Source organism: Phacochoerus africanus, chromosome 8, assembly GCF_016906955.1.
Source record: "Phacochoerus africanus isolate WHEZ1 chromosome 8, ROS_Pafr_v1, whole genome shotgun sequence".
Taxonomy (NCBI): domain Eukaryota; kingdom Metazoa; phylum Chordata; class Mammalia; order Artiodactyla; family Suidae; genus Phacochoerus; species Phacochoerus africanus.
The window spans coordinates 772,845-798,301 of NC_062551.1; the positions used below are offsets into that span (position 1 = coordinate 772,845).

Here is a 25,457-nt window from a genome sequence, read left to right on the forward strand (position 1 = left end):
ACCCACCAGCCCGGCCTCTGTCCCTGGGTTATCCCAGTAAATCAGGTTACCACCTCCAGGAAATCGCTCCGATTTGGCCCCACGTACTTTCATTTCTGCATGACTGGAAGAAATTAATTTTCCTTCCTACGCAAGGATCTGGAGACGCCGGCAGGCCTGGTCATTAATCCAGAAGCTCCAAGCCAGCAGGGCTGCCGCGGGGGCCAGCTTGGAGCGCGGGTCTGGGCATCGGGGGAGGGTGGGTGAATTGGATTCTTCCGAATTCCCTCGCCGGTCAGTGTGTGTGTGTGTGTGTGTGTGTGTGTGTGTGTGTGTGTGTTTGGAATCCAGGACGTGGGCCTGGAGAAGAGCTGGCACACAGTAGGTGCTTCATTAGTGGCGCCCTGGGAGGGAATGGGTGTTCCCAGGGGCAGCTGCGCCCTGACTGCTGCACGGGTCCCACCCGAGAGTGGCTGGTCTCCCGGGGGCCAGGCCCTCTGCGCAGCCGCACGCGGCGCTCTCGCTCACTGTTCCAGGTCTGGGGACAGCCTGCCGGCTGGTGGGACGTTCAGGTTTCACTGATGCCCAGGGAGTTGCAGGCTGCCCATCCTGCAGGGGCTTCCAGGCCCGAGTGCGGCCCTTGCTTCTGTCCCATCAGCAGCCGCTGCCTGGCCTCCCCTTGTCTGTGGCCCTCGCCCTGCCAGCGTTCCTCCCACACCTGCTGGCTGCTGACAAGGCCCCAGGTGGCAGAGCCCTCACCTGCGTGCAGCCTCAGGCACATGGGAAGCAGTTATGACTGACATTAGGCAGTGGCGTCACCTGGGGCCGGGAGCCGCCTGGGATCAGGGCTGGGGAGGGAGGGCACCGCGCCCTCTCTGGGTCAAGGACGCTCAGGGCAGCCCCTCCCCCCACCACCCTGGGACGGGGGTGGTTGTCATCCAGGGCCCTCTAGAAGCCACTGGATGTTGTCTGGCTGTTGTGACCGGGTGTCTCCACGTGGCATTGCTCTTGGGCAGCTGGTGCTGCCCCCCAGACCTGAGGGGTGGAGGCGGGCCGGCCGAACTCTCTAACTTGTAAATGCTGGGACGTGGCCACAGTTGTACCTCCCGGACGAAACTGGTCCAGGAAGGCTCTTGTCGCCCTTTGCTGCTTCAGGGACCGTCATTGCAGGCAGGGGGTAGGGAGATGATAAGGTGGCACCGAGAGAAGCTCACACGCCTGGGGCAGCTGCTTCCTCCTTTGACCTCGGGGCAGCCCTGAAGGTGGGCGTTCTGGCTCTCCCATTCTCCAGCCGGGGCCACTGAGGCCAGGAGCGGTTCACCAGAGGCAGGTGCCGCCCTCGTAGACGGAGCCGGGACAGGCCGCTGGAGACTTCCACCGCGATCAGACTGCAGACGGCCAGTGTGGGGGCTGCAGGCGTGCTCACTTAGAGCCCCCCCCCGTATCGGGCGTCCTCCCGCCTTGAGCCTGTGTGTCTGCGGGAGGGGCAGAGGAGGCCTGAAGCTTGCGATGGGTGACTGTCCCTCTGGGCTGTGGCCTTTGAGGGCCCATGCCCACTGGGGGCAGCTCAGAGCCACTGGCCCAGGCTCCTCTTTGGACCGTGTCCTGGGAGACTGGGTCAGCGGCGTCGGGGCCAGACTGAGCGGGCACCACGCTGCGTGTTCTGGGCATCAGTGCTCGCCGGCCCGGCCCTGAGGCTCCGGGTCACCCCAGGACTGTTGGAGACAGTGGACCACACCTCCAAGTCCTTTCTGGGCATCAGGCTCCCAGACTTCTGGGCAAACGGGGCACCTGATTTCTCTGCCCTGTGGCTCCGAGGCCGGGACTCTGCTTGGTGCGGCCTGGATGTGGCAGTGCAGAGAGCAGGGTCCCCAAGCCAAGGACACAGATGCCAACATGGGCTTTTCGTCTGGAACGAAATTCTGGGGCTGGACGTCCCCCTCGTAGCCTCGGTGGAGAGACCCAGGCGAGGTGCTGGGGCGAGAGCTCAGGCTGAGGAATGTGGGGAGACCTGGGCCCCCCATTCGCGCTTCTGTGCTCACAGCCCCGGGGCGGGGGCGCCGCACTGGGTGGAGCCCCGGAGGGCGTGCTGTGTGTGGCCGTTTCCTGCAGCCATAAAACAGAAGCGGGCCTTCTCTTTCGTCGTCCTGGAACCGCGCGGTGAGCCAGCTGTCAGTGGAAGGGAAGCTAAGACGCACTTGGCTGCAATAAGGAAGAAGTCTCCGGGAAAGGCCCTGCGGGCCCCCCTGCTGCTCCCCCACAGGCCCTGGGTGTTTGGGGTACCCCAGGCTGCCCCCGAGGCGGGAGCATGGGGCCCGTGGCAGGAGCAGGCTTGGGGAGGATTCTGGCCCTGGGTGTCCTTCTGTTGACTCGGGCAGAGGAAAGTTCCCAGGGGAGCAGGTGTGGGGAGCACAGGTGCCGACAGAGCAGGAGGGAAGCTGTTCCCGCGACCCCCGCCATCCAGCTAGGAGGGCTCCTCGCGTACCCGACAGCCCTGGGCCCCGCCCACATGGGACCCACAGGGAGGTGCTTGCGTGGTGGTCCTGACCCGAGAGCACCCAGGGAAGCCAGGGTGAAGCCAGGGAGAGGCCTCTGTCCACTCTGGCCCCTCTTCCAGCCCAGTGGGGGCGGGGTTGAGAGGCCAGAGGGCCGGGGGTCCTCCGGACTTGAGGAGGCCACGACCTCCATCTACCTCGGGGAGCCTCTGCCCTGTTCCCAGGGCTGTGGGGAGGGGCAGGACACTGCCTTTGGCTTCTCCGAGCCCTGCTGCTTGGATCTGAATCCTGATTCCCCTCCCAGAAGCTGTGCGACCATCAGCAAAGCCCTCACCCTCTCTGAGTCTAGGGCTTTAATGCAGGACGCAGTCACACTGGCTTCTCTCTCCTCGGGCTTTGACGAGGGTGAAAGATCACATGTATCCGGCTGGTTTCTGACTCGTGGATGTGTCACGCCCCATCTCTGGGGGACACTCAGTGCTGTCCAGGTCTCACTGCTGGGGTGGCACTGGGTGCCACCCAAACCCTTGCTCCTCCAGTTCCCAGCCTGCCCTGTGCAGGTGGCTAACCCTCCCCGCACCTGCGTCCTCCTGCCCAAACTGGGTGATCCGGAGGGGGAGGCCGTGCCCTCCAGTGCAGCCCAGGCCTCCCCCTTCTCACACATGCGGGCACAACAGGCTCAGAGCCAAGTGGGGCCGGGGGTGGGGTGGGGGCCGGGGGCCATGCTCCACTCCCTTCCCTTTTCACGGGGCGGAGGGGAAGCAGGCTGCGGGCGTCAGGCACCCAGCTGCTTGGTGGCCGAGGGGGACTCCAGCTCAGGAGCCCAGGTTGTCTGAGCCCAGAGCCTCTGTGTCTGCGCCACACCTGGGTCCCCGCACGGCCAGTGCCATCCCCACCCACTTCTTGGGATCCTGAGCCTGCCCTGGGCCAGCCCGGACCCACGAGCACGGGGAGCGCTGGGCCCTTTCCTCACAATGTCACGGCGGGGCCTTGGCTGCCCGGGCCCGGTGGGGGCAGGGCTCACCCCTGAGTTGGCTGAGCGGGGCGGGGGGTGGGGCCGGCGTCTGGGTGCCAACTGGTGCCCACCAGGCTGTGCCGGCCACACAGACGTGGACGGGTGGAGAGGACGTCTGGGCAGGAGGGTAAAGGGCGCGAGGTGCCACCCGCACTCTCGCCGTGCGGCCGTCCTCGCTGCAGCAGGCGCCTGCTGTGGGTGACGGCGCCGTGCTTTGGGGTTGGCTGTCTGCTGGAGCAGATGGGCTGGCATTGCAGGCACTGCTTTTACGCGGGGAAGGCCTGGACTTCTGAAGGCTCGGGGCCAGGGTCTGTGCTGAGCCCCTGTCCACGTGGCCCACGACCGCCGGTCTGCCCGCCCCCTGCTCTCTGCCCAGGTGACACACAGGGGTCCAGGTGGATGTGCCTGGAGAGTCCCCCTGCTCCTCGATGGCCTCTTTAGGTGCAGGCGTCTCTTTGGATGGTCCAGAGGCCTCACAGAGGTTTGGAGTTTGGGAAGTTCCGGTTGTGGCTCAGTGGAAGTGAGCCCGGCTAGTGTCCATGAGGACACGGGTTCAATCCCTGGCCTTGCTCCATGGGTTAGGGATCCGGTGTTGCTGTGAGCTGTGGTGTCGGTCGCAGACGCAGCTCGGGTCCCGCGTGGCTGTGGCTGTGGTGCAGGCGGGGGGCTACAGCTCTGACTCAACCCCGAGCCTGGGAAGGTCCATCTGCCGCGGGTGCGGCCCTGAAAAGCAATAAGTAAATAAATAAATGTTTGGAGTTTTGTTTGCTCGATTCATAGCTTAGAGGGTGGCGCTGGCCACGCGCTCTGGGCCCCAAGGCCATGTCCCACTGAGAAGCTCTGAGTGCCCGCTTCTCCCCCACGGGCAGGGCAGGCATGGGCACTGGGGACTGTGGCCGCGTGGGGAAAAGGAACCCCCGTCGGTCGGCTGGTCATCCGCGTCAGACAGAGCGGGCAAAGGCAGAGAATTCCCAAGTGTCACACTGTGGTGGCACTGGGGGTACAGGCATATGGCACTGAGGTGTGTCGTTGGGGACGACCCTGTGGCGGTGACAAGCCACAGGAGGGAGGGCACCTGCAGCGGAGGCCGGGGGGTGAAGCCCGACGGGAGGACTGCGGGTTCGATGGACCGGAGGCACTGGCCCCTGGAGCCCCCCGAGCTGGGCTGGGTGGGGTGGGGCTGCTCAGGTTGCACTTGGAGATTGTCCTGGGGGGCAGGTGTGGCGAGACAAACGGCCACGAGGAGGCGACATCCAGACGCGGGCCCGGAGGTGGTGAGTGTCCTGGTCAGTCTGGACTGCGCGCTCGGCCCGCAGCACTGCCACCTCTTGCTCTCCACGTCGCGTCTCCATCCCAGGACGTGCAGGACAGGCCCCTTGTGCGCGACACTCAGCGTGTCGGGGGCAGGGCAGGCATGTTCCGGGAAAGGTCTCGTTGATGAGGAAGCGGGGCTGCGGGGAGGCCCCTGCCCGGAGCGGGAGCAGCCCCTCTGGGGACCGGTGTGGATGTCACCTGCTCAGGAGCCCTGGTGTCACTGTGCACAGCGCACGTGCGTGTGCGGGTCTGAAACCAGGCAGGAGAAGGAAGAGTGCCCTCTGCCTGAGTGTGGCAGGGGCAGCTGCCCTGTACGCACTGGGGAGCCGCATGGCCGGCCTGGACTCCAGACACGCCGCCACTGCAGCGGTGCGTTCCATGTCCAGCGCAGCTGCACGGCGACCCGAGGGGTGTGTGAAGGGTGACCAGGCTCCGGTGAGGCCAGCCCCCGTGTCAGGACAGACAGGCCCCGCCCAGGGCCCTGCAGCCTGGGGCCGAAGGCAGTGTCCACGTGGCAGACCAGCCACGACCCAAGAGATGAGACTCGATCCCAGGACCCCGGCTCACCACCATCTGCTGGACTGTCCCTACACATAGACAAGGACTGTCCCAAGGTGCCTGTCACCACCACCTGCAGAAACTGTCTCAGGACACCTGTCACCTCACATCTGCATGGACTGTCCCAGGACACCTGTCACTACACATGAACAAGGACTGTGCTAAGACACCTGTCACCTCACATGGACAAGGACTGTCCCAGGACACAGGACACTTGTCCCTTCACATCTGCAGGGTTTGTTGCAGGAGAGCCTCATTCTGGGGGTCGGGCGCCCCACTCCACATGCCAGCCACAGGCTCCCCTCTGCTTGGGCAGTTCATGGGGTGACTTGGGCCTCAGTTTCTTCTCTGTGTGAAACCTTTTTGGACTCCCAGCGGAGTCATGGTCGTTACGTGCCTGGTTGAGGGCCCCGCACAGCACGAGGCGCAGGCTGCTCAGATCGGGGGCGCTCCCTGCCAGGTCAAGGTCAGCGTGTCTTTTCCCTGAGGCTTCGACGGGCAGGGGCGGGTCAGGGCGCCGTTGTGAGGTCCTGGGCCTGGTCTGTGCCCACTGCACGTGATCAGAAGGCTTCGGTCTGGCCCTCAAGGCAGCCAGGGCCCATCTGGTGGTCGTCACGTCACAGGGCCTCAGCCCAGCGGGGCCCCTTGTTTGACGAGGGTCCTTGGCTCGACCTTGCAGGGTCCCCCCTGGCCCCTAAAGGCGCACCTCCCCAGCTGGGCCGTGTGTCGGAAGGTGCATGGTAACCGGCCTGTGGGGCCGGGCCTCGCTCTCCTCCTTCCAGGACCGCCAGCCCCAGGGGAGTGTGGGCTGGGGTCAGTAAGGGAGCCGCCCTCCTGCCCACGTGTCAGGGGACCCCAGGTCAACAGGAGCGTGGCGCCTGGGAAGAGGGGCTGGGACCCTCCTGTGTCAGTGCTGCCGCAGGCCGGCCCCAGCAGAAGGGAGGTCAGCCTGGCCCCTGTCACACACCCACGTCCCCTGAGCGCCTCAGTCCGGTGCTGTTAGCACATAGACGGGCTGCTAGGGCAGGGGGTGGTCGCGGCCTGCCTGGCCTCCGTCTCCCCGCTGCGTTTAGGGGGGCTGGTTTTCGCAGCACCTGCCCTGTGCAGAAGTTCTGGACCAGGCATTGAACACAAACCACAGCAGTGACAACACTGGATCCTTAGCCACTAGGCCACTAGAAAACTCCTGGGTTTGTTTGTTTTTATTGTAAAATAGCGCACGAAACGGCCCATCGTGACCGTTTTCAGAGCGCACCTCGGTGGCGGTGAAGACACTTGCGACGCTGCACTGCCATCAGTGCCATCTAACTCCCAACATCCTCATCGTCCCCAAAGGAGGGAACTGTGCCATCAGGACGCCCTCCCCTCCCCGCTCCGTGTTCATCTCCGGGGATCTGCCTGTCTGGGGTTTGAGCTCCGTGAGCGGCTTCCGTCTCTCTGCAGACTGCGTCGAGGTCCCCGTGCTGTCACAGTGTCAGCGCTCAGTCCTTTCTGACGGCTGAGGTTTGGGCACGTGCATCTGCACGTTGGCGTCTCTGCCATCGGTGCTGGGCTCTGGCCGCGCCCGCCATGGTGAGTGTGTGCCTCGCACACCTCGTCGTGTGGATGCGTCTGCAGTTCCCCTGGAATCCCTCCTGGGACCAGAGCTGCTGCTGCCGAGCGCACCCCCCACCCCCGTCGCACCCACCGCCCCCAGGGTTCGAGGGATGGATTCACAAGAAGAGCCCCCTGCCCTGCTCACCTGGCTGCCCTGCGTCGTGTCGCCAGGTCAGCCCCCCCCCCCTTTCCGCAGATGACCGCGCCCTGGCCCAGGGTGGTGGACGCGGTTGCCCAAGGTCGCTGGCTGGCAGGGACGCCCCACTGGGAGCCTGGAGGGTGGTTTGGACAGCGGGCTCATCTGCCTGCAAAGCTGTCGCTGTATTTGAGTCCACAGACTGTCACTGAATATGCCCGGCACCTGCGTCCCACCTTTGTGGCGTGAAGAGACCCTGACCTGGTCTCCGGCTTCACCCTTGACCCCCACAGGGAGGCGGTTTGGGGTCCCCACGTGGCAGCCAGAGCGGCCTGGGAGAGCTCACTAGATGCGGCCCCTCTAGGGACTGGGCCGGGTTGTTGTCAGGGTGGCTCCAAGGCCACCCAGCCCTTCCCCCAAGGCATTCACGCCCATCTGCCTTGCTTGCTTTTTCCCAAGCAGCCAGGGCCTGATGAGTTCTCCTGCCTGTGTGCCCCCAACACCCCACCTTCCCCATCCTGTCCCCAGGAGTCCTCTCTGCTGCGAGCCCCTCCCCGTGCTCCCCCACAGCAACCCCCTCCCCCTGAGCTCCCCTCCCCCAGCACCCCTCCCCCCTTCCCCCAGCTCCCCTCCCCCCTTCCCCACGGCACCCTGCCTTCGCCATAGCTCCCCCTCCCCACAGCTCCCCTGCCCCAGCACCCCGCCCCCTCCCCACAGCTCCCCCACCCGCCACTGCTGGGCCTCTTCTTTCGCACTCGATTCTCTGAAGGCAGGACTTCTGTCTTGGCTGCTGCCCCAGAGCCCTGACCAGCTCCTGACACCCGGGAGGCCCAGGGGAGCAGAACGGGTGTCACCTGGGAGCCCCCCATCTTGCAGGCAGCAATGCCCAGGGTCACCGGCTGGCGGGGACGCCCTCGCCGGGTGCTTGGAGCGGGTGGTTTGGACAGCAGGGCCCGTCTGCCTGCAAGCTGTCGCTGTATTTGGTTCCACAAACAGTTACCTCATCTGCTTTCCAGCCCCGCCGTGGGCCGCGAGTCCTGCCGCCTGGGCGCCCGCTCCCTCCCGGGAGGCAGGACAGGGCGTGTCCCCGCAAACGGGGCCCAGGACAGGTGAGCACCCAGAGAATTCACCCAGCTCCGACTGCTGCGCGCCCCCACCTCCAGGGCCCAAGGCGCCCGCCGCCCGGCACTGGGTCAGAAGAGGGCTGGGGAGGCCCCAGGACCCGTGCCCGCCGTCTGGCCGCCTGGGACGGGGACCCCTCGTGCGGAAGGAGCCTGTGTGGTGTGGGGGCCTGGAGCCCCCTCCCACAGGAAGGTTTCCGGGAGGGAGGTCAGGAGGAGCCTCTGGGGTGGGGACCCCACAGAACCTGGTTTGGGGGCACAGTGGAGATCCCTCTGGGTCCACTGGGCTTCCCAGTCTCCCCGGCTGAGGCCACCGCCTCCCCAGGAGCAGCTGAGAGGTTGGGCAGTGCCCTCCCTTGCCTGAGAGCACCGGCCACTGTGGTGCCCACGGGGACAGACAGCTGCTGGCCCCCTGGCACCCCGGCTCTAACCCCATGGGGGGCAGGCGGCCAGGAGGGAGGTCCCTGGAGAAGGGCAGGCAGCCCCTCCCGCCCAGAGGCCCCTCGCGCAGCCTGCGTGGACGCGGGCAGCATGGGGACGTCCCGGCCATCCTGTCCGGGTGCCTGAGCTGCTCACTGCTCGCTTCTCTCCCCCTCGGAAGCCGGTGTAGCGTCCGTGCGCAGCAGCAACGCCTTGGCTCCCACCCCCTGGCACCTGCGTGGTGCGGGTTGGGTGGGACCACAGGAAGCCCCAGCTACGGGGCCGGGGTTTGCGTTCTGGCTGCCCCTCCACTCACGTCCCCCCCCCGCCCCAAGGGTGCCTTTCCAGCCTGACTCTGCTTTCCAGCTGCTGTTTCTTTCCAGAACCAGCCGGGAGGCTGACCCTGGGGTGGCGGTCCGTGCCTCCTGGCATGAAGCCGAGTGATACCCAGCGAGATGAGCCGTCCAAGCGCGTAGCTGGTTAGGTGGTGCCTACTCGTTCCTGTAACAGTGGCGACTGAGGGCCTGCCTGGTGCCGGGCGCCGTTTCAGGACCTGCTACTCGTTTGGGGGCGACAGATCATCTCCAGAGGGCTGCAGGGAGGGGCCCTTGCCAGGTCCCGCTTTTCTAAATGAGATGACATTGAGCTGAAAGGAGGAGCCAGGTGACCACCCAGGCACAGCCCCTCGGGCATGGGGCACAGCCAGTGTGAAGGCCCCGGGCGGGAGCACGCCTGGCACACTCGAGGACCAGTGAAGTGGCTTTGTGGCTGCGGAGCACGAGGGAGGGAGCCAGGGAGGCCTAAGGATGGCCTGGCAGCTGCCTGTGGGCACTGAGGGCTTTGGCTGGTGGAGGTGGTGGCGTGAACGAGCCGTGAGTTTCCTCTGAGCTCAGCTGTGCACGGAGATGCTCAGGGCTGATCCCAGGGCGTCATGTCATCCCCTCGGGGCCCACACAGAGCCGTGCCTCCCCAGGCCTGGGTGTCTCCCAGGCGGCCTTGCTGGCTCGTGGGCCCTGGGGGCCCTCCGGGGCAGCCGGAGCCCTCTGTGTGGGAGCCCAGGGTGAGGCCCCGAGGGCGCCTGGGACAATCCGCGCCCTCAGTGTGCAGCAGGTCGGGGCCTCCACCCTCCTAGTGAAGCGGGGCCCAGGCCCTCTGCCATCTGACCGGAGGCTCAGCCTGGTGGCCCCGCCAAGCGGAAGGGGAGGGAAGGTCTCTTGTCCCCCTGACACCTGCACTCCCGGGAGTGGGTGAGAAGGCGGCCGCGTAGGAGACCAGGCGGGGCCGTGGGCGGCCTGAGGGGTTGGCAGCCGAGGGAGAGGTTCTGGAGCCGGAAGCGCCCCGACCTGAGCCTGGGAGCGTCTCTCTCGCCCTGGCTGCCTGGGAGCTTGCTGTGCTGGATGGTTTGGGGTCTGAGCTCACCCCTGCATCTCCCAGTGCCTGCCACAGCTGTGGGGTTGTCCCCGCGTCACAAAAGGGAGCCCCAGTACCGCAAACACTCACCAAGCACCCGCCACCCCTCCGTCTTCGTGGACGGAGACGTCTTCCGTCCCAAGAGCGGGTGCCTCCTTAGCGGCTCTGTTTACCTGAAGTCACCGGGAGAACGTTGGGGCCCTGCAGAGCAGGGAGGTGCGCATGACTCCGGGTGCACCGTGGCCACGGCAGCACTTCGGGTCTCCCCCTTCTCTGCCTCAGGACACCCACGCTGCAGGGAACTCGGGACAGGAGGGTGCAGCCCTCGGGCCCCAGATAAAGCGACAGGTTTGCACGTGGCCCAGGGCTCGCAGACCCACCTGCCCAGCCTCCTGGGGTCAGGGGAGCCCTGGGGCCAGCGTGGCGGGTTTCCCACGCTGTCAGATGGGGAGATGGCTCCGAGGCCTCTCACAGGGAAGAGAGACCCCTCTGGGCTGAGCAGGAGGGCCGGCCCCTCCACAGAAAACCCCAGGGCTGTTGTGACTCGGCAGGGCCCCACCCCCATCTCCTTGAGGTTCTGCGAGACCATTTGGTGGAATGAGTCAAAACATCCAGAAGGTTCTGCTGGGAAGAGAGGCACAGAGCCCAGCTCTTCACGCCCCTCCCCAGAGCAGCTGCCCGCCTGGTGCCTTCCAAGGCGGGGAGGAGGGGCTGGGCAGGGCTGGAGACAGACCCTCTACCCGCTGGGCACACGGCCTATTATTCCGGGTCAGGGGAGTGAGGGCTGGCGGGTGAGGCCACCGCTGGGTGACCCCAGGCTGGCTCCTGCCCTCTCTGTGCCCTCAGAAGGGGCACAGAGATGCCACCTCAGGGTTGGTGTAGCCTGTGGACACTCTGAACCTTGGGCTTGACCCGTGAGCGCCCGCTGGCTGTTGACTCCTGGTTTCTGCAGGACTGTCCCTCTGCTGTAACCGCCCACCCACGGCCCGTGTCACCTCCTTGCCGAGAGGAGGCCAGTGGGGTTAACCCTGTGGTGAGGCCTGTCCGTGGCAGATGTGGCCCTGGCCTCCGGGGTGCAGGCTCCCTGCCCTTGGCTTCGGCCATCGTGTGCCCTGGCCTCGGGGTGGGGGTGGGGCTGGACCTGAAGGTCCCTGTGACCCTCTCCCTGAAGCCACCGCCAACCCGAAGTCCTGACCACGGAGTCTGGGTCCCCACTGTCCGGGCCGTGCAGGGCTGCCGGCCGCCAGGGACGTGTCTCTTTGCCCAAAGTACAGGCCTTGGGGACAGATGTGCTTCTTGGCTGTCCCTCGGAGAGCCTCTCGGCATGGAAACGCCGTCGGGTGAGTGGGCGCAGGCGCCGCACATCGGGCCCAGCGGTCCCAGTGCGCTGTGGGAAGCTGGCGTTGGACGCGCTTTGTTGCTCAATTGGCCAAAAGCCCAGGAAACGGCGCCGAGCTTGGCGATGCTCGTGGGTGTGGAAAGGAAGTGTCTGCAGGAGGCCCCCCGTTGGGCAAGGCTGAGGGTGCAGGTTCCCCAGCAGTGCACGGGGTGGGCCCTGACCCCTGCCGTTCCGAAACTGCCCTGCAAACGCAGGAGTTCAGCTGCTGGCCTGCCTGGAAGGGGAGGCAGGCAGGAGAGCCCCAGAATCCTCGCGCCTGTGCTGCGAGGCGGAGCCAGTGTCTCCCCACTTCCCAAGGAAATGCTCAGGCCAGGCCGAGAAGGGACCCACTCGCAGCCTGTGGCCAGACAGTGGACAGCTGCCCGACTCAGACCCGAAGGCCGTGCCCGCCCCCAGCAGCCCGCTCTTGGTCTGGGAGACGAGAAGTTTGGAGGGAGCCAGCGAGGTGCAGGCAGTGGTGTGGGCCCAGGGTCCAGCCCTTCCCAGCTGTGCCGGGGAGTTACTCAGTTAACCTCTGGGTCTCAGTGGTCCCACCTGTGATGTTTCACGTTTCATCGTTACCATCACGTAACAGAACAGCCTCACGGGCTGCCGGAAGGATTATGTGAGCTGCTGTATTGTTGGTCACCTCTCACTGGCTGCGTCTGTCCCCCCGCCCGAGACTGACACCCAGCCTTGGAAGGGGTTTGTCCCTGGACTCTGGCCTGTGCCTTTGAGTCCTGTTGACCCACCCCTCAGAGAAGGCCCTGGTGCCAGCAGTCCCCTGAGTGGGTCCTCCAGCAGTGGGAGAGGCAGCCTGCTCTGGCACACTGGGTGAGAGGTGGGCCGGATCCTAGGCGCATCCCCCTCCATCCACTCCAGTGCCCACGGCAGGCATGGCTAATCGATCTCCACCCACTCCAGTGCCCACGGCAGACATGGCTAATCGATCTCCATCCGCTCTGGTGGGCATGGCAGACTTCGCCCATCAGTTGTGCCCACCTTTCCGTGTGAGCCTGCCTGAGGCAGCAGCGCCTTCTCGCAGAGATGCTGCGGTACCACCGCTTGATGGACTTGCGTGTGAGGGGAGGCCTACCGACTGCTCTGGCTGGGTGGGCTCTGGGGGCCTGCCAGCTCCAACCATTCAGCTTCTCTGTGCCCTGGGATCTCGGGGGGAGATGCGGGCAGGTGTCTTTGGGACACAGCTTGTGCCCCGTTGGGTGGAGCAAGGACCCCGAGATGTCCTAGATGGAGAGACGGGGCATGGAAGGGTCCCCCTCCCCGGCCCATAAGATGCTTAGACTTGGGGTCCGCCCACACACAGTTCCCCGGGGCTGCGTGGGCTCCTGAGCTTGGCTGCTGTGGTGTAGACGGTGCCTGGAATGGGAGTCCTGGGTTCCAACCCAGCCCCGCCCGGCGGGGTTCTGTGACCTTGGCGGGGTCACCGACCTCCTGACCCGCCCGTGAAGTGGGAGTCGTGAGGCCTCCACAGGGAGCGTCCCAGGACGAGTGTCACTCACAGACCGCGTCCTGGGCGCCTGCTGCGTGGCCGGGGCTGGGCTTCGGTGAAGCAGCCGCATGGGGAAGTTAGAAACCACGATGAAGGCGGTGGAGGAGGAACCGGAGACGTGGCCTCCGCGCCGTGGCCCCCTCCCCCTCCCCCAGGCAGGCCTTCCGGACACCTCCCTCCCCGGCCAGGGGCAGGCGGGACAGGAGTGGGGCGCCCCAAGGCCCTCCTTCCTCTGCTGGCTCCCTCGTGTGAGCCAGGCCGGGCGGCCCCGGCGGGGACCTGGGAGGAGGTGCCCACTCGGCAGCCCCGGCTCGGGGAATCCCGGCTGGCACCGAGCCACCACCTCCCTGCCACCCGCATCCACCAGGAGCCAGACAACCCGGATCCTCGCCAAGCGGGGGGAGGGCTCGCGCCCGCTTTGCCTGCTCCCAGCCTTCCTTTCTGCTGCCTGCGTGTAATTAACAGAGTAATTAAAAACAGGATGAGTTAATTGGTATTCATTTATGTGGCAGATGTTTTTAATTGAGGCAGGAAACAATTTACCTGTTTACACAAACAATGGCAAAGGCAGGCTTGTAAAACACATTTTTAAAAATATTTTCCTCCCCCTTCCTAAAAAGAAGAATTGAAATCACTCGGTCCCCCTGCGCCTCCGTGTGCGAGCAGGCAGGCCCCGCCCGGGGGCTCCGTGCCAAGAGGAAACATCTGTTTAAAAGGTTTGCTTCCCCGGGACTCAGTTTGCCTTAACTACAGAGGAAAGGCAGCGGTGCTGTTCCCAGGTGGCGGGGACCGGCTCACGGGCCTCCCCCACAGACGGGGCGTCCTGCCTGCCCAGTGGTCCTCTGGGTGGGGAGGGGGCGGCCTCCCTCCCACCTGCCTTTGTGGTGGTGGCTCAGCGGCCGTGCGGGCCCGCTTGCTGGCGGTGAGGGTGGCCTGGGGCCTGACCTGCGCTCGCGGGGTGTGACTGGCCGTCTGGGATCTGGTTGAAGAGCAGAGCTCAGAGGAGCACCTTCGAGGGGGCAGTGCTCGGGGTGATCGGGCCCCTGAAAGCAGGGGACAGGTGTGTGAGGCGAGGCAGGTGAGGCTTGGCCTGAGGCGCACAGCCCGCACAGAGCCTCTGCCCCGAAACCCGGGGCCCCCAGCCCCACCTGCACTGGCGGCCTTCTGCCCCGTGCCTTTTGAGCGACATCCGATTGGAATTTCTGGAGCATTTCCATGGTTCCTGGGGCAGGGAGGTGAACTGTTCTGGAATCCGTCAGGGAGCAGAGCCCTGGGTAGATGGCCCCGGGATGCGGCAGGCCAGGGCTCCGTGTCCCCCCGCCCCCCACACCTCCTACCCCGAGACAGGGCCCGCTGCCTCCAGGCTTCTCCTGCGCTGCTGGGGCTAAATCGGAAAATCAGACAGCAGGTATCCGAGGAGGTGAGCAGGGCACAGAGCGGCTGGGGCCGGCGGTACCTGCAGAGTCCTTGGGAGGTCACAGCCCATGCCGGTGCTGTGTGGCCTTGGGGGCAGACCTGGAGCTCTCTGAGCGTCTGGGAAGGCGGGCCGGTCCTGGCCTGTCTGGTGCTGTGAGCGCTGACCACGATGATGACAGAGGAAGCCTGAGCTTTCGCCGTGGCTCCGGCCTCCTGCACGAAGGGGCGGGGGGGCGGGGAGGAGCGGCCTGCTGCCCCCGCGGTGGCGGGTCTCTCGTGGGCCTGGCTTCATCCGCAGGTGTGCCGGGTCGGGCAGGAACTGAGAGGGGCTGGGGAGCCCCCAGGCCCACCCCCCGGTCCCCACGCTGGGTGGGGAGCCGTGCTGTCACTCACCCAAACCAGCGGATGGGTCCTCCCGAGGGGGGGCGCAGAGGCGGGAGGAGCCCCCGGCACCCGCCTGCTCCAGAGCGAAGCTGGCCAGACCACCCCCCTCAGCCCTGCCTTTCCCACGGTGAGGCCTAAAATCCTGCTCCAGCTGCCACCCCTCACCACCCGGGTCCCTCGGGCTGCATCTCCCGGCCTGTGTTGGTGTCTCAGGTCGGGTGACCTCACGGGCCGCACTGTGCCTGGGGTTGGGGTGAGTAGTCTGGCTCTCGGGACGAGTGCCGGGGAACCGCTGGTCCCCAATCGCTCTTTAGCCTTCACAGGAGCAGCGCTATTATTTTAAATTTTGGTAACGTTCCTCAGGAGAGTTCAAGGTGATATGCAGCCAATTTGCACAGTTTTTAAACAATGAAAATGCTTTGGGAATCCCTTAAGCCTTAGAGGCGCCTCGTTGCCGGCAGAGGAAAATCCCAACTCTTGGCCTGGGTTTTCAGACCCTCCAGCCGCCTGGCCACCCCCGCCCCGGTGCACAGGCTCCTCTGTTCCTGCAGCGCCAGCTGCCCTGCCTCTGCCATGCGTGCCCTCCTCGGGGCACCCTTCCCAGCCCCAGGTGGGCAAGCCCCGCAGCCAGGCTCCAGCGCTAACTCAGTCTCTTCTCAGAAGAGCCCAGGTGAGTCGGTGGCTGACACAGGCCATCCCACGTCACCTGCACCTGGGCACGGTCCCCACGGTGCGGGCCCCGTCACTCGCTTCATGGCCAGGGGAGTTGCTCGCATTCCATCCAGTCCTTTTGTGAAATACTCCGGACCCATGTATCTGCTGAGTGAGACTTTGTAACTGTCACTCACTGTTACTGTCGCCTTCATTCAGAGCGGGGAGGGGGCCGCAGTGCTGGTGGGCAGCAGGCAGCTGAAAACTGCCTCAGGAGGTGGTTTAAAAGGGGGCTGGTACAGGGGGCTGCAGGGGATGGGGTCTGGCTGCCCTTCCCCAGGGGAGGGTCCTGTTTCCTGCTAGAGGTACTCTGTGTACATGTCAGATGGTCTTTTATTTATTTATTAATTTTTAACACCTTAAAAAGTCAGTGTTTTTTTGTTTCTGTTTTTGTTTTGCTTTTAAGGGTCACACCCGCGGCATATGGAGGTTCCCAGGCTAGGGGTCTAATCGGAGCTACAGATGCCGGCCTACACCACAGCCACAGCCACGCCAGATCTGAGCCGTGTCTGCGACCTACACCGCAGCTCAGGGCAATGCCGGATCCTTAACCTACTGAGTGAGGCCAGGGATCGAACCTGCAACCTCGTGGTTCCTAGTCAGATGCGTTTCTGCTGTGCCATGACAGGCACTCCCAGAGTTTTTTTTTTTTTTTTTAGAGTGATTTGTGTTTTTTCCATTGTTGCTGGTTTACCGTGTTCTGTCAGTTTTTTCTACTGGACAGCAAGGTGACCCAGTTCAGGTCGCCTTTTAAACGTTCCAGGGCTATTCCGCAGCCTTTTTTGGGGTCACACCCCCTCCCTTAGGAAATGCGCCCTAGTCCACTTTGCATGTGCTGCCCGGCCACCCATCCACCCAAGCACTAACCCCTCCACCCACCCACCTACCCGCCCAAGCAGTGACCCCACCCACCCATCCATCCACTTCCTACTCGCCCACGCATGTCTCTGTCCGCAGGCCCACACCTCACACCCACCCAGCCACCACCACGTGTCTCACACTCACTAGGGGTGCCCACCAGCAACTGAGTCACTTCCCCTTGCACCGCGTGCCTGGGGGGACAGGAGGGGACTCCCCAGTGTCAGGACTGGTGCTGGGAAAGGACAGCGCCCTTCTTCCCGCTGCCCCTTCCCGCCTGGCACCCCCATGGGCCGCCCAGATGGCGCCCCCCGACCCAGGGAGCCGCTCTTGGCAGCGAAGCCCTAGCAGCTGGGCTAGGAATGTGCTTCCTCCGTGCGCCAGCCGCAGGGCGAGCAGGCGGGACATCTGGATCCCGTCTGCAGGAAAAGGAGGGTCTCCAGTCCAGCCCGTGAGCTCGCCTCCCCCCCCCCCACCGCCTTGTCGCTCTGTTGGTTGCTTAGCACACATGGGACCCTCCCAGGCGCCCCCAGAAGGAAGTCTCGCCCCAGCCCCAAATTTGGGGCGTCTGCACTTGGCTGGAGCTCTGGGCTCCTCCGCCAGCCGTCACCCCCGACCGCTCTTGAAAACGCTGGCAGGGACGTTGCGGCTCTGACCTGCTGGCCCCCCGGGCACCCTGGGCACGCTTCGTCCAGGATGGGGTTACACGTGTTTCCCGGCCCTTTGATTTTCCTTTTCAGTGGGCAGCCCCCAGGCGCCGTTTGCGCTGGTAACTGGCTGTGTGAGCGCAGCAGCCTCGGCCCGTCGGGGCCACCTCCCCACCCTAGCCCCGCCGCCGCGGTTGTGCCTTCCTCTCCGAGGCGTCCTGTGGCTCGTTGCCTTTGTCCCCTCTGGGGTCTGGGGTCATCCGCTCAGCCCCGTGTGGCAGAGTTCCTTCCGGGCTGGTGCATGGAGTTGTGTGGACCTGCCCTTGACCTCCTGGTGGCTTCTGACCACGGTCAGTGAGTCCCCAACCCTTTGCCACCACGCTCCTGTGGTTGCTGTTGGCTCCCCGCCGCAGAGCCACTGCCGTGCTGTGGGCGTGATGCTTCGGGCGGGTGGGCACTGAAGGGCAGTTTCCAAAGTGGAGGTGCCCCCAGCATGAGCCTGAGGATGTGTTCGACCTACCCTCTGTGGGCTCCTCCCCTTGCCAGCAGTGTGGTGACGAACCCCGAGGTCACCGTCCCCCAGGTTGACACGCGAGCCTGAGCCCAGACGCCTCCCCGGGAGGCAATCGGATCCCTGGTTCCCTAAGGGCCTCTCTGGCTCCTAAATGTCCGGAGGGGAGTTCCCGTTGTAGCTCAGGGGGTTCTGAACCTGCCTTGGATCCTTGAGGGCGTGGGTTTGATATCTGGCCTCGCTCCGTGGGTTAAGGACCCAGTGTTGCTGTGACTGCGGTGTAGGCCAGCAGCTGCATCTCAGCGTCGACCCCTAGCCTGGAACCTCCGTAGGCTGTGGGCGCGACCCTAAAAAGACAAGAAAAAAACCTGTCCATCCAGAGAGCTGGACACGTGGGCCCTCTGCCGCCTGGCAGCCATGTGACCCAGGCACACAGCCCATGCGCCTCGGTTTCCCCGTCTGTAATGTCAGGACTTCGACGGGTCAGACAGGGGTCTCTGCCCAGGGAAAGGCAGCCCATCTGAAGGCAGAGTTGGGCCCCCGCCCCGCCCCGCCCCTGCAGCCTTTGGAAGGATCTCCGGCTGACCCCAGGCGCGTCCCCTCTCTTGCTCTCCATGCCTGCGGGGTGGGCGGAGGGCTCTGCTCCCCATCTCACAGGCGAGAAAACAGGGCCTCAACAGAAAAGCCACCGAGGTTCCAGCCAAGAGACTGAGTCAGGGTGGGGGGCGGCCCGCGGGAACCTCCCCCTTACGGCTCCTTGTCTAGCACCACCCCAGCCAGAAGCAGGAGCCACGGGCCCAGTGGGTAGACGGAGGCTCAGAGCCACGCTGGGCTGATGTCCCCATCCGCAGGCAGTCACAGAGCGGGCTGGGAACCCAGGCTGCCTGGCCCTGGCTCAGCGTTGTTGCCATGGCAGCCTGTCACCCACAGGCCCAGGGGGTCTTGGGGTCCCTGGGGGCGGGCGGGCTGGCACAGCCCAGCGCTGTGCAGGAGGAAGGGCAGTGGCAGCAGCGTTAACGGCAGAGGAAGCGCCTGCCTGGGTCAGGCCCGAGGACCAGGACGAGCCAGGCAGGAGGGTCCAGAGGACGTGGCTGGAGCACCCGCGGGGGCGGGGGGCTGCCCGGACCAAGGGAGGGAAAATACTAATCCCTGTGTTTTAATTATTACTGATTCATGGGGCGACGGAGGCCTTGATAAAAACCAGATGCGGGAAATGGCCCAAGTTCAGCGCCTGGGACTCATTAGGGCTGTGCCCGCCGCCCCCCCGCCGCCCAGGAAAACTTGTAGTGCCTTGAGCATCAAAGACAAACCATCCCTGACCTTGGCCTTGGGGGGGGAGGGGTCAGCCTCGGGGTCAAACGCACCCATCTCGATGTGGGGGGTCACCCCGTGTCCCAGAAGGATGGCAGCCACAGCCCCTCATCTATGCCAATGCTGGGAGCCCCATCCGTGGGCCCATATGAGGTGGGCTGCTTCCTGGGTGCTGCCTGGCTCTCCTCCTGTCTCCTGCAGACACACCCACAGGGAGGCTCTGTAACAGGCCACACCCTCCTTCTGCCCCCAGGCAGGTGGCCCTTGGTTGGGGAGATCGCCCGACTGGCTGGAGACCCCAGGGTCCAGGAGAGAAGCCCCCCACTGCCACTCCAGGAATCCTCGAGGGGAGGGCAGGGCAGGGCACCCTTGGGCCAGAAGCTCCCCAGCGGGGGGTGGGTGGTGCAGGCTCAGGTGCCCCCTCCGTGAGCTGGCGGGGCACCTGTCCCACCTTGCCCAGGTCCCACAGCAGCCAGTAGACAGCGGTCAGTGGCCTCGAAGGAGGTGACTCTCTCACCAGGGGATGCTTGGGGCTGAGCCAGCGGGGGGCCAGGCTGGCCTTCAGGAAGGGACTTCCTGCATCTCCGCGCCGCCTGCGGGCCTCATGCCCAATGGTTGGAAGGCCGGAAAACTGCCTGGGGCCACGTGGACACTGAGGGACCATGGGCGCCCCACACTCAGGAGGGCTGCTCGTGAGCCAGGGGCCCTTGCTCCACCTCCACCGGCTGTCACTGCTCAGGGGACGCGTCCCTGTGTAACCCACGGCCCTCTGTCCTACAGGAGTTCGGTACCGGGCGTGGGGGTGGGGGGATCAGGCGGTTTGTAATTGGAAGGGGCTTTGGGGCTCCGGGGTGGGGGTCATATGGAGGAGGGGTCCTGGCGGGGACACGGGCGTGGGAGTCGGCCCTGCTGAGCTGCGGTCCTGGGTGAGCCCCCAGCCTCTGGCTCCTCGGTTTCCTCATCTCTTCAGCGGGCCCTGAGGCTCCTGGCCTGGGACTCTGCGTGCGGGGGACGAGCCCGGGAAGTGCTTGGTACCCAGGGGCCGGCGGGGCCCTGGAGGACGTGGGGATGAGGCTGTGGGGCAGCGTGGGGGGGGCGTGCAGGCGCCGAATGGCACCCGCGGGCTTGGACCTGACGGGAAGGAGATAGGCAGCCACGGTGGACCCCGGCGCCTCGCTCGCTGTGACCGGGTCTCGGTGTCCCCATCTGGAACGGGGGGTACAGCGGCATCTTCCTGGGGGCTGGCGTGAGATGAAGGCGGGATGGCAGGGTCCTGGAAGCCCGGTTGGGCCTGGGCAGAGGGGTCTCTGCATGCAAATTCGTGCTGTCCCGGGCAGGGTAGCAGCGAGGACAGCGTGCTGCTTTCCTCCCGGAAGAGTCTGGCCTGAGAGGGACAGAGTGTGCCCGGGAGGTGCCAGGGACACCTCAGGCTCTGCCACGGCGGGCAGCTGAGCTGGGACACCGGACACCAGGCAGCTGCTGCCCCGCCCTCAGACCTTGTGGATGGAGCGTGGGGCTCCGGAGGACACCCGAGGGGACAGGACCCCGACCTGGCCGGGGGGTCAGGACTCGCATCTGCCGAGGGAGCCTGCGGGGTGGGGAGGCTGGGACCGTCCTTCTGTCCGTGCGTCCTTCTGTCCGTGGACTCTCTCTGGCCCTGAGGTCGCGACTCCACAGCAGTTTGTAGAGCGCCTGCTGCCCCTGGACCACCCTGGGCACTCAGTTTTGCTGAGAAAAATGGTTGCATTTGGGCAAAGACGTGGAGAGTGTGGGAGATGAGGGCGGAGAGGGGACAGGCCAGTCACGCAGGACCCTGCAGCACCCTCGGGATGCTGGCCAGGGGCCCGGGATGCCCCAGTGCCCGTCTCAGGGAACATGTCCTGGGGACCTGGCTCTCCCCTCGGCTCCCAGGAAGGCCAGCGTCCCATCCACCTCGGCAGCGGCTTCGGGACACCGGCCCACAGCCCAGCCCGGGCAGGGCTCCCTCCTTGTCCCTTCTCCACACGTGTGGGGGCTGAGGCGGGGGCCACCCTCACGGGGGAGGACCCTCCTCAGGGTGCAGGGCCCCCCACCGAGCCCCCTGCGGGTCAGTGCCGCGAACGGGCCTGGGTGTGCAGCGTCCGCCCCGTGCCAGGCTCCATGAGGGCGGGGGTCCCAAGACCCACTGGAGTGTGGTCTCCCGGGCCCTGTGCCCATCTCCTCCCTCCAGGCTCGTGGGGCCCCATGGGACAGGATTCTGCATCAGGACTCTGGTCCCGTGGCTGTGTCATCGTCAGTACCAGCCGGCCTTCCTCCTCGCGTGCCTTTTACAGCAGGGTCACAGGAGATAATGGCCAAAGTCAGACCACAGGAGACCAAAGCTGGGGCCTGGATGGGGCTGAGGCCAACAGACCCTTCCCCTGTGGAGGGTTCTAGAACCGCAGGGCTGGGAGTGCTGGGCTGTGTCCCGTTCTCAGCCGGGCAGGCGGCCCGGGACAGTGATGGATGGGGTGGCCTGTTCCGGCCGATGCCGTGTTCTTTCCCACCGGCTCCACCCCGCCGCTGAGAGCTGCTTCCCCGTGGGTGGGTCAGTGGCATTTACCGGGAAGTGGACACACTGTCTGGGAAAGACGCAGGGGCTCCCCTGGGGAGCGCCGCCAGACTCTGGGAATGTTCTCGAGGGCTGGGAGCCCAGGGCTGCGGGAGGGGCTGTGACAGCGGCTGGAGGGAGTCCAGCTCCGAGGGGCCGCCCCTCTCGTCCTCTGGCTCACTGGCCCTGGTGGACGGGCTCCTGCACCTCAGCTGGACGTCAGGACAGCACCACCACTGCTCCAGCCAGCGCCCCACCCTCGGGGATCTGGGACCCCCACAGTTAGAAGGGTGAATGGGACGGGGCTCTAGCGGCAGGCCTCGCAGATGGCAGGGGGCGGCGGGGGTGGGGGTGGGGGCGGTAAGGCGCACCTCCTCCTTCCTGGGAGCCGGCCGGGTCATCTGGTCCCTCTGCCTGGGTTTCCCGTCCGTAAGATGCAGCAGGGCAGCCACTGCCTCTGGGGTTGCAGGCGGGTCATGAGGCGCTGGCTGGGCCCCTCACCTCCCAGCTGCCCACCTCTGAACAAGGACCATGGGTAAGGGACCCCGCAGCCCAGAGATGTCCCCTGCCTGCCGCCGGGACGAGGGCTGCTGTTCTGGCCGGGGCACTGCGCGGGGCTCCGGGAGAGCTGGTGGGACCCCTGCCGGGCACAGACCCCCAGGTGTGCCTCTTCCGTCTCCCCCTTGTTCCTCCGATGCAGGTTCCCCACTTTGCATTTGGGGAAAGGTGCCTGTGATGCTTGTGGTCCTGGGGCTGCCATGGATGCCGGGTGTGCCACTGCTGGAGGCACAGGGGTGCTGTGGCCAGGCCCCATTTCCTCCTTCTGGAGCTCCGCGTCCAAGAGCCCGTGGAGCTCGGAAGATGGGCCTCGCGCTCACCTGCCCAAGTCGGGGCACGCGGGGCGTCCCCCCATGACTCAGGGCAATGAACACCCCCCCCCCCCGCCCGAGCTCAAACCCCAGGCACCCGCCTTCCACGTCCGGTCGGTCCATGTGGTCTTCCTGGGCAGTGCTGGAGTGGCTTCAGAATTTTCTAGTCTCCCAGGTGACTGCGGGGCCCAGGGGGCCTGAGACGCCAATGGAGAGGCTCGCGTTTGGGCCCTACTGCCCATCAGGCTCTGAGACTCTGAGCCTCTCGGGGGCAGCTGGTGCTGTTATATGTTCATCTCAAAAGAAAGAAATAAGATAAAGCTTAAGACGAATGTTCTGCTTTCCCAGGCCCCACCACAGAGCTGCTGACCAGTCCCTTAAAAAGCGATGCTGGGTGGAGGGTCTGTGGGCTGAGGACCCCAGTGACCCCAGAACCAAGAGTTGGGGGAATGCAGGTCCCAAGCAGGGCGGGGGACCACTGGGGTCAGCCCAGGGTGCTGGGAGCTGTGACCCAGTGCGTCCCGACGGGGCTTTCCAGGAACAGCATGAGACTCCAACGAGGCGCTGCATGGACGTGCGGGGCCCGGAGCCCGGCTGCCCCTGCACCTCAGGATGCCAGGGAGGGGACACGAGGGCCTGGGGGAGACCTGAGAATGGGGGCAGGGAACGAGCTGCCCATGAGGCTGACCCAGGTTTTCCAGGGTGCCATGGCACCCTCAGCAGCCTTGGGGGAGTAGATCCTGCCCCCTTTCTGGCCCAAACACTCAGCACCAGACAGGGGGGCCCTCCCCAGGCCCCCAGCCCTAGCTTATGGGAGGGAGGGTCTGCACGGCCCCCATGCCCAGCCAGCTGGGCAGTACGGTTGTGCCAGAGCCCTGGGGGGTTCCCTGTCTCCACCTGGGAGGCCAGGGAGCAGCCCTTGGCTGGCACGGGGCCTTGGAAGGGGCTGGGCAGGAAGCCTGCGCCTGGGAGCAGCTCCTAGCCATGTGCCCAGGCCACGCAGGCCAGCAGGTGCTAGGCTTGGCTCCTGCGCAGGCGATCAGGGCTACACACGCAGCTTGGGGCTGCGGAGGTGGAGAGAGGACAGCTATTAGTAAAAGTTAATGGCTGCCACACGGATGGCGTGACCACGGTGGGTGCCGGGCCTTCTGCTAAGCACGTTTCCCCGTCTCCTTTGATCCGTGCTGCACCCCGGGAGGCGGGTGGCAGGTGCACCGGCTTTAGGGGCAAGAAACTGGCCCTGAGACAGCCTCTCTTCTCGGAAGGAGGGCCTGCAGCTCCCTCGTACCCTGCTGCCCGCCCACAGCAGCCTCCAGGGGTGCAGTGTGAGCATCCAGGCCCCTGAGCAGCCCCCCTGTCAGCCCACCCGGGACCCCCGCCCCACCCCCTCCAGCCCCTGGGAGACCCTGGAGAATTCTGAGCTCTCTGACTCCTCCCCTCGGAGTGCTACCGGGTGCCCACCTCATGCTCGCATCCTGCCCCTGCACCCAGCACATGCTCACCGGCCTTCCGCAAGTGCTGGGCCAGCGGGGGACCCTGGGAGAGGTGGGCCAGGAAGCCAGGTCGGCCCAGAGGACGTCACGTTCCAGGGGAGCTAAAGACCCTCGTGGGGGGCAGCTCTCCTGAGGACGTGAGGTCAGAGCCGACTCCCCAGGGGAAGGAGGGTGGTCTGGGTGCAAGGGCTCGGAGCCCGGGCTCTGGGTGTGGGGGAATCTGAGGCTCCACATGCGATGGAAGGTGCCGGAGGGTTTCCAGCAGGAGAGGCCGTGTCTCTGGCCACTGTGCAGAGGCTCCCTGCTGCCTCAGTGGGACCCGCCAGACACCCTCCTCCCCACGCCCTGCAGTGCGCCCGGCCCTGCGCGCTCCCTCCGGCCTCCACGCTCTCTGTTCCTCAGCCACAAATGCTGTTCCTCGCTGTCTCCATACCACCTCCGCTTTTTCCCGAAGGCCCCCGTCGCGTTTTGCTTTCTGGGGTGGGGTCTGTGCCGAGGGCAGCCTTAAGAGCGGGGTCCCGGCGCTCAAGTCGCTCCATAAACCTTGGCGCGTTTCACCGAGCGCTCGCTGTCGCCCGCTCCAGACGAACAGGAAGACTCAGGGAGGTGAGGGGACACTCCTTCGGCCACCAGCCAGGAGTGCCAGACTCAAACAGGATTCAGGAAAGACTCGGTTGGTCTCCTGCACCTGTGGTCCTACTGTGCACAGTCCCAGGATCGAGGGCCGGGGCAGGAGGTGGGGCTTGGGAGAGCAGCGGGGGCACACCCCCCCCCCCCGCGGCCTCTATCCCACTGGGTTTGACCCCCAAACTGCTGCCTCTTCTGCAAGGAGGAGAGTTCGCTTGAAACCCTGCAGACCCACACGGCCCTGCGGGGATGCCCCATACTTGCTTGTGCTCTTGGCGGCTTCCTGCACCTCTCTGTGCCTGTACGTCGGGGCTGGCGGCAGCGTCTCCCTCACGGGGTTCCCCGGGAATGGCCAGAGCCGAGGCTGTCGTCTGCCGTGAGCCTGCGCGTCTCCATAGGGGGCGGCCCGGGCCTGCTTGCCGGGCCCCCGCGGGGCGCGCTCCATCCCAGACCTGCAGGCACTTGCAGCCGCCTCCCCCACCGGTTTTCTCTTCCGCTTCTCTTTCCTGTTCCACCGCGATGCCTCTTCGAAGCCCAGAGCGGAAGGGCTTTGGACTGTCAGAACAGGCCCGGTGTCCTCAGCGTCCCAGCCTGGCACCCTCAGCGCCCTCCCAGGCCTTGCCCCAGGGTGGCCTGGTCAGACGAAGGGCTGGCCGGGACGGGGCCGCACCTCACGGGGTGGCCCAGGGCCCACAGCGCTGGCCGCGTTTGCCTTCTTTGGTTGTCACTGGGGACAGGCCGCCGGCCCCACGGCCAGGCCTGGTGTTGATGGGCCCCCACAGCTGCGGCGCACATGTGCCCGGCCATCAGCCTCCTGACAGGCGGGCTGCAGGGGGCAGGGCGCCCGGCAGGAGCAAGGCCAGCGGCTGCAGCTGAGGGACAGCAGGTGCTGTGCGGCCGGCGTGGCGGCTGAGTACCGGCTGCTTCCCCTCCGTGGGGCCTGGCGGGGAAGGGGCTCCTCCACTCGGCCGCGGGTTGGGCGTGCTGGAGGCGGAGGCCGCCACCCTCTGCATAAAGCGGGGAGAGGCGGTGCGGGGGATGCACAGGCTCGGGCACAGATGACAGTAAGTGCCATTTGCTAGCGCCATCACCATCCGAGGAGGGTACCTGCCCCGGAGGCCCAACTGTG

General features: G+C 65.8%; 1 protein-coding gene across 9 annotated transcripts in view; it reads left to right on the forward strand.

The window, feature by feature from the left end:
* CBFA2T3 (CBFA2/RUNX1 partner transcriptional co-repressor 3) overlaps nt 1-25,457 on the forward strand; it is a 73,063-nt gene that overhangs the window by 26,763 nt on the left and 20,843 nt on the right. The window contains exon 1 of one of the 9 annotated variants that reach the window (XM_047788926.1): nt 23,609-25,392. The exons of the other annotated variants lie outside the window; for them this stretch is intronic. The gene's annotated coding sequence lies outside the window, so the exon portion shown is untranslated. Of the gene's footprint in view, nt 1-23,608; nt 25,393-25,457 lie in introns of those variants that run through there. 9 annotated transcript variants of the gene reach the window in all.